The following is a 9,181-nucleotide window of genomic DNA, read 5'->3' on the forward strand; positions in this document are numbered from 1 at the left end:
CACATTCTACACTGATTTTTCCAAAGCACAAACATTATGACTGGTTTCCCATCTTTTTCATGATGAATTCAGACTCCTTGGCTGGCATCCACGCCCTGTGTCATCCTAAGAACTCCCACACACATCTAGCTCCAGTCCTTGCCACACCTCCCAGGAAGGGCATGTGCTGCAGCGGGACTGGAACACCCAAAGGCCGTGGCACCACCTTCCTCTGAGTCTTCTGCGTTAGTTTCGTCTGCCTCATGTGTGCCTTCTTTCCATAGCACTCAGAATCCTTCTGTTAACACCTACCCACTGTACAGTAAAATCTGGTTACCTTGTCTGGGATTTTCCCGAAGACAGGTGGGTCCACAGAGCTCAGCCCAATGCTGAACATGTAACTGGTTCTCAAACGCATGTTTGGGTGAATGAATGAATTAAATAAACTGTGACAACTAGTGAAGCTACAGTTCAAGGGTAAAGAGATAGCCTGGAAGATAAGATACATAAGGTACCACCTATAACCCAGACTATTATAGAAACACTTCCGTTAGGATGATACTTCTAAATCTCTCACATCACTGTTCTTCATTTTGTCCCAGAAGCTTGTCATAGTTAACAGGTTTTTCTATACCATTTGACTGAAAGTACTCCTTGTTGGGTCCTGATAATAGGAAAGCACAATATCCTGGCAATAGCATCAGAAACTTATAAGTTGCATGAAGTAAAAGAATATTATGGCAACATCTTCCAAGTCAAGGCTTTTCCAAGGTTTACTTCTAAGCTATTTCTATTTACTTTTCCTGAGAGCAAATCTCTATTATATATTGGTCTGAGGTTTTTATAGTTCCAGTTCTTGTCTTAATTTTCCTCAGAAGTAGGAGCACTATGAGAGTACCACAAAAATTAGTGGTAAGTGGAATTAAAAATGAAAATGAAATCCATCTGTCAAAGAAGCATCTATCTATACTCCCATGTTTATTGCAGCACTATAGCCATGAAATGTAAACATCCGAAGTATCCACCCTTTGATGAGTGGATAAAGAAAATGAGGTACAAATACACAATGGAATATTACTCAGCCATAAAAGGATGAAATCTTTTCATTTGCAACATGGATGGAACTGCCAAGTGAAATAAGCCAAGCACGGAAAGACACATAACACATGCTCTCACTCTGGTTTGCAGTCTAAAAATAGGTGATTTCATAGACATCACCAGAGGCTAGGCAGGAAAGCAGGGAGAGAGGGATTTATTGATTAGTTCTAGATTATAGCTACATAGGAGTAAGGTCTATGTTCCCATTGCATAAGGTGATTATAAGGTATCATATATTCTTTATTTTAAAACCCAGAAGAATTTTAAATGCTTTCCCTATAAATGAATGTTAAATGCTTGAGAGCATAAAAATATTTATCCTGATTGGATACTACACAATATATACATGTAACAAAACATTACATGTTACTCCAAAAGTATATGTATAGTATTTCCTAAGTATATGTCTATTAAAATGTTTATAAAATAAATAATTTTTTTTCAGGGCTTGCGATATGTTGCAGCAGGTTAGGCCACTACTTGCAAAGTCAGAATCTGATACTGGAGCACCTCCCAGCTGCTCCTCTTCCAATCTAGCTCCCTGATAACGTACCTGGGAAAGCAGTGGAAGATGGACCAACTGGGCTCCTACCACCCATGTAGGAGGCCCAGATAGAGTTCTAGGTTCCTGACTTTGGTCTGGCCTGCCCCTGGCTGTTACAGTCATTTGGGGAGTGAATTGGCAGATGAAAGATTTATTTCTCTCTGACTCACCCTCTGTGTCACTCTTCCTTTCAAATAAATAAATCTTTAAAAAACATTAATAAAGTAAATTTTAAAATATTCATGAAAGTAGAATTACACAATAAATTCATCTCAGTGCAGAAGAAAACTTTGAAATTTTTTCATAATATACATTTTCCATGAACTTTATGAAATATTTTCATAAATTCAACTTGGTATCCTGGACTAGATCCTGAAATAGAAAAATTACATTAGTAGAAAGGTTGGTGAAATCCAAATGAAGGCTACAGTTTCACTAATATACTATAAGTGAGCTCTTCATCATCACAAATGTGCCATAGTCACATGAGAGTTAACCTCTGGGGAGACTGGATAAAGAGTATAAGCTTTCTGCTCTATTTTTCCAACTTTCTGCATACTTAAAAAATTATTCCAAACAAAAAGTTTATATCTGAGTAAGTTGGAGAGTGATAAGAATTATGGTCAGAGCCTTTATCACCTACAGTGAAATCACATTCACTCCAAGGCTGACTCATGATTTACCAGCACAATCTAATATACTGCCAGAACCTCATAACGCAGGGGTCTCCAAGCTTCCTTTAAAAAGATCCTCTGCGCTGCCCTTTGCCCTCCAGATCTGCTGGACTTTATATGTATGGTATAGTCCAGGGGAATCTTAATGGATTTTGTGTTGTATGCCTATTGCTTTTACAATAAAATGGACATTCCTAGGATCACTCATTAAGCGAGAAGAGTCACTGAAAGTAATCTGTCCTCCTTGAATATTAATACTAAATAAGGAGCAGCAAAAAATAAAAACATCATTTAATGTGAGTTAAATTAATATTATAATGACAAAAAGTAGACAGTCTAACATACTAGGAAGCATCTTTTACAAAGTAACTTCCAAGACTTGCACCTATGAAATCTGCACAATTGAGAACCCCCCAAAGTGTTAAAACTCGAGTGATATGAAATACCAATTAGCCAAGCTAGCTGCATAATCTGCACTGTAGAAATCTGAGCTTAATAATAAAGTAATTGGGGCCAGTGTTGTGACATAGCGGGTAAAGCCGCTGCCTGCAGTGCCGGCATTCCATATGGGCACCAGTTCAAGTCCTGGCTGCTCCACTTCTGATCCAGCTCTCTGCTATGGCCGGGAAAAGCAGTAGAAGATGGCCCAAGTCCTTGGGCCCCTGCACCCACATGGGAGACCCGGTAGAAGCTCCTGGCTCCTGGCTTTAGATTGGCTCAGCTTCAGCCGTTGCAGCTATCTGGGGCGTGAACCAGTGGATGGAAGAACTCTCTCTCTCTCTCTCTGCCTCTGCCTCTCTGTAAATCTGCCTTTCAAATAAATAAATAAATCTTTAAAAAATTAATACAGTAATTAAGTGATTCATTCTTCTCCAAGACCACTGGCTAGTAAATGGGCCTCTTCTCCCCAAAGCTACTAACAAGGGCATTCTGTCTGAGAATACCCAAAACACCATTCTCTTGGGTGCAATTCTGAAATCCACAGACAAAAAGAATTGAAGAGTTGGGGTTCCAGCAGGAATGACCTCAGTGAGAAGAACTTTGATTGGCACTTACAAAGTGACCGGGCAAATGTGGAGATTAGACCCATAACCAGACTTTCTAAGTGACCGTCAAAATGTTTCCTGCTCACAGCTGGGAAGGGTAAAAATTACGGGTGACCTTGAAGGCACCCTGCAAACACCTGAATGTTCTCTGGAGCAGTCAGAGATGACAAGAAGGTAACAAATAGGAGGAGTTTTAAACCACAGAGTTCAGCATCAACATATGTGAACTGAAGAAAACACTCAGAAACTTGAGAACGGCACAAAGTGCTGAGCTGGACTGAGCCTAGAATGTCCCTTAATCAACAGGCATTCTTTTGGAATTCATTCATTCATTTCATGGATACTATTTACAAGGAAACTCAGGAATACATTTACAGAACAAGTAAGAAAAAGGGAGGAGGAATTGTACTGAGAAACTTGGGAAAAAATCCTTCTACAATGCATTCTTCCACTTGGAAAATAAGCACTTTGGGTAGCTGTATCAACTTTTTTTTTTTTCTGTGAAAACACAGAGAACCAGGTTTCTCTGAAGAAATTGCTAGATAGTACCCTAGCAGCTTGAATTAATAATCAAGTGGTGATATTTTTTATCCATATTGATATGTTTCTCTTTATATTCTGAATAAATCAAATTTAAAAGCCTTTTTTTCTTTCCTGTACTTGTTGCCCAAGGGTACAAGATGAGATACACAAGGTATCTTCTATCTCTTATGGGCTTTTTTCTTGTTTGTGAAGCTTCTTCTGGCCTGCACCATATTAACATATATTAACAGCATTTGACCTGGCTGAGGCATACCCTGCTCACAGCCAGTCTTCTCATGCACTGTAAATGCTTCCTGCTCTTCTCTCCAACCTCTGAACATTGAAGTGAGGTAGGGGTAGGTGTCTTGCACAGTGGTTAAGACACTACTTGGGACACCTGCATCCCGTATTCGGGTGCCTGAGCTTGTATCCTGGCTCTCCTTCTAATTTCAGTTTCCTGCTAATGCACACCCTAGGAGGCATCAGGTTTTGCACAAGTAGTTGGATCCCTGCTACCCATCTGGGAAATCTGGATTGAATTTTAGGCTCCTGGCTTGGATCTGACCCAGCGCTGGCTGTTACAGGCATTTGCCTTTCAAACAAAATTAAAACAAATAAAGGAAAAAAAATTTAAGGAGGAAATGATACAGAACTTGTTCCTTGGATCCTTTCTTTTACTATATTCTCTCCTTAGAGGAAGTTATTCAATGTTTGCAGTTTTATAAACTATTTGTTCAAAGATGATACCTCCCCAGTTTACATTTCCAGCCCAAATATCTCCCCTGAACTCTGTATATTCCAATTATCTACTCAGCATTGTAATTGGGGTGTTAGTAGTCATCCCAAATTAAAACGTGCAGCCCTAAGCTATTTTTTCCCAATCCTGCTCTTCACACAGAATTCCCCATCAGTAAATGTCAACTCTGTCTTTCCAGTTGTCAAGAGCGACTGCAGAATCATCTGTGACTCCACTTTCCCACATTCACTCCATAGGCAAATATCCCTGGCTATGTCTTCAAAATATATCCAATTGCTTCTCAACTCGTCCACTGAATAGCTCTGGTCAAAGCCTGTGTGGTTATAGCAGCCTCCTCCTTAATTCTATCTCTGCATTATATGGTCTCAATGCAGCAGCCAGAAATTCTTTTCCTATGTCTTGCAATATCCTACTGACCATTACTTAAAAATCAGCATGGGGCAGGGGTTTGACCTAGTTACCCATATTCCCTAGCAGAGCGCCTGTGTTGAGACAGGGTTCTAGCTCCTGACTCCAGCTTCCCACTGGAGTTCTGACTCAAATAATTGGTTTCCTGCTTCCCACATGGGAGACCTAGATTGAGCCTTTGGCTCCTGGCTTCAGCCTCAACTTAGTCCTGGCTGTCACAGGCATTTGGAGGAATGAACTAGTGGATGGTAGCTCTCTGTCTTTCTCACTCTGTCTCTCTGCCTTTTAAATAAACATAAATAAATAAAAATTAACTTGTGGGAAGAGATATTCGTGCAGAAAGCAGATCATAATGACCTGCAACCTAAATTCATTGGAAAGCAAGATTACATAGCAACAAATTAGTTCATTAATGAGAAGTATAGCATATTGAAACTAATCAGAACCTTGCAAATCAATCAGTTCTAGGTTCCCATCCTGTTGGTACAGTGAGTGCTGTGGACAGAGCAGGGCTCAGGGCTATTACTTCTCCAGTGTCAGGATCCATGAATTTTTTTCAGAATATCTTCCAGATTATAAATGTTCCCCCTATGTCTGCTGATTTTTTTCCTTCAGGTAACTGGTTAATTACAGAACTTACGCAGTTCAGCTTCATGAAAGGATCTGTTGTTTGTAACTTGAGTTTCAAAATGAAGTGCCAGAGCTAAAACACTGTTTTCTGTGACTTGTAATTCTGTTGAATTTTGAGATCATCTAGGGAGTGAACTCATGTTGTTCTCCTCAAACTGTGTGAAGAGTTTTCATTGTCAGAACCCGGGCTCCGCCCTCGCCCTTGCTGGCTGTAAGCAGCAACGATGCCAAAGCCACCATGGTTACACTGTGCTGGGAGTTCTCCAACGCGAAACTTGGCTGGGTGAACTCTGTTCCTCCTCTCCCTCAACGGAGGCTATATTTGGAGAACCAGTTTACCCTGCTCTTCTTTGGATTTTTTGTACTTATTTTTTAACAATTCTTCCCCCTTAATCATGCCTGCCTTGATATTAAGCTTATAATATAGCATATACATGGATATTCCTATTTAAATGATGAGTGCTTAGACTTCTAAGAGTTAAGTAGGTTACTTATAGATGTAGACATTGACAGAATTGTAGATATAGATTATTAATCGCTGCATTTGACTGACTGACTTTGTTCTTTGCAAGTTCTTTACCTATGTTTACTCTATTGATGGCAAAGATTAACTGGTTTCATTCAGTTTTTCATTTTGAGATTATATCACTCAGGACTGTTGTAACATTAAACATTACTTTTTGTAAAGCTATGTTAAAGTACAGAGTCAAAGCACTGGCGTTATGGTATAGCAGGCTAAGCCTCCACCTGTGGCGCTGACATCCCAAATAGGCACCGGTTTGTGTTCCAGCTGCTCCTCTTCCGATCCAGCTCTCTGCTGTGGCCTGGGAAAGCAGTAGAAGATGGCCCAAGTGGTTGGGTCCCTGCACCCATGTGGGAGACCTTGAGGAAGCTCCTGGCTCCTGGCTCAGCTACAGTCATTGTGGCCATTTGGGGAGTGAACCAGTGGATGGAAAAGCTTTCTCTTTGTCTCTGCCTCTCTTTGTCTGTAATTCTGCCTCTCAAATAAATAAATACATATTTTTAAAAAAATTACAGTTAATATGGGGCCGGCACCATGGCTCACTTGGTTAATCCTCTGCCTGCAGCGCTGGCATCCCATATGGGCACCGGGTTCTGGTCCTGGCTGCTCCTCTTCCAGTCTAGCTCTCTGCTGTGGCCCGGGAGGGCAGTGGAGGATGGCCCAAGTCCTTGGGCCCCTACACCTGCATGGGAGACCAGGAAGAGGCACCTGGTTCCTGGCTTTGGATCAGCGCAGCACCGGCCATTTGGGGAGTGAACCAATGGAAGGAAGACCTTTCTATCTGTCTCTCTCACTGTCTATAACCCTACCAGTCAAATAATAAGAAAAAAATTACAGTCAATAAGTAGTAAATAAATTTATTGAACCTAGTAGAGTTCAATGGACAGCTACTATTTGCTACCACCACTATCATCAATATCATCATCATCCATCTCTATTTTGTTCCCTCCTCAGGTCATTCCCAGTATAGTATGTTGACTTCTAAAATTTCTGCACAAATGACCCTCATAAAATAAATTCAGTCTTGAATTATCTATCTTAACTTATAGTCTTGATAAAATCCTATATGTGTAGTGTTTTCTTCTTAAATTTACTGCTAAATTTACTGTAATTAGGCAAGTATTTTTCAAAATGTGGTCCTTGAATCACTGCATCATCATCACCTGGAAGGAAATAATGAGGGGTAGTAGCCAACATTTTAGTCAAGGATCCAGGAGATTGCTTTGTGCACTCACACGGGAACTAGTGTGAGTCCACTTATAATCTACTACTTCTTCAATGCTATTACTTTTTCCAGTTAATTTTGATGATGAAAATGAGATTTATCCCAGTGCATACTTAAAGTAATCCACATTTTCACAATATAATGCCCTAGAATCTATAGAACATGATAAATGCATATCTGATGCAGTCAACTCTATTTACCAAAGTTCATGTGTTAGAAACTTGATACAGGGCCAGTGTTATGGCGAAGTGAGTTAAGCCACTGCCTGTGATACAGGCATCTCGTATGGGTACTGGTTCACACCTCTGCTACTCCACTTCCCACCCAGCTCCCTGCTAATGGCCTAGGAAAGCAGCCCCCCTACCCTCCCTCCCACCCACACTCCCACCCTTCTTCCTCCTCCCTTTACTATTCCCATTCTTATTTTTTACAAAGATATATTTTCAATTAACTTTATACACATAAGATTAGCCCAAACCTAAATAAAGATTTCAACAATGGTATGAGAAAAAAAAAAAAAACCTGTTTCTGAATAATCGAGACAAGGGCTGTTCAAAATCTATAGATTATCTTTTAGGTGCTCCATTAGTTATGACAGATCAGGGAGAACACACGGCATTTGTCTTTTTGGGACTAGCTTATTCAAACAAGTATAATGTTTTCTAGCTGCATTCATGTTGCAAATGAGAGGATTTCATTTTTTTTTTTACTGCTGTGTAGTATTTTTTACTGCTGGTGTTCATATCCCATAATTTCTTTGGCCAGTCTTCAGTTGACAGACATCTTGGGACTAGATGAGTAATGAGACTAGATTTTTCTAGTAGTTTATGGAAATCAGAATTGATCATTTATAGCCAGATTTTGTATTTCAAAAACACAGTCATTAAATATCTTCCAAGTCACAGAGGAGACTCTTGTGCTGGATGCCAATGGACATAGGAAAAAAGATGCTTTAAAATAGATACTGAATCATTTGCAAGATGAACTATTAGTATTACTGATTAGATCAAGTACCTTCATCACCAAAGTATATGTTTCTCTTGGTTGCCTGTACTCAAGTGATATTAAGTATTTATAAGTGAAGACCAGTGAAGCATTATACTAAGTCTATAATTACAAAGCTAATTGGACTTTTCAGACCAAGAAGAAATAATATGGCCTTGGATCCACAGAATCTTACATCTGGAAGGAATCTAGATAATTTCCAGTCCAACTTCTCATCTGGATTAGAATATTTCAGTATAAATATCTGAATACGTTAGAAATTCCTTGTATTTATCTATAAATATATCATGTTCTTTCAACAGTCATCAAAGTAATTCATTGGTTCAAACTGCCAAGTCTATTTTTTTTTCTCCTGGTATTTCCTTTCCTAAAATATCAGATCCCATCTATTTTCTTTGCCATATTGTCTCTGAAAAGTTGTGTATTGTTCAGTTAGTTCCCAGATACTTCTCAGTCACTAATACAGAGCCTCCCCAGGCTTATAAGATAGCCCTTATTCAATATGTATTACTTTCTTGGGAGAATTATGTAAGTTAATTATATAAATTATATTGACAAGAGAGGAAGTCATATTGTTCTAGAGGTGGAAATTTTTTTTTTAATAACATCAAGGGAAGAAGAGTAACAATTCCCCTCCTGTGCCAGGCATCATCTGACCGTCAGGTTAAGAGATTGTTCAGAAACGATCTTTGGAGCAGAATACCACACTTGCTTAACATATTTCCTTACCCCTCAAACCTGGAATTATCTGCAAGTGCAGTGGAAGAGCA

The sequence above is a fragment of the Oryctolagus cuniculus genome, chromosome 5, assembly GCF_964237555.1.
Source record: "Oryctolagus cuniculus chromosome 5, mOryCun1.1, whole genome shotgun sequence".
NCBI lineage: Eukaryota > Metazoa > Chordata > Mammalia > Lagomorpha > Leporidae > Oryctolagus > Oryctolagus cuniculus.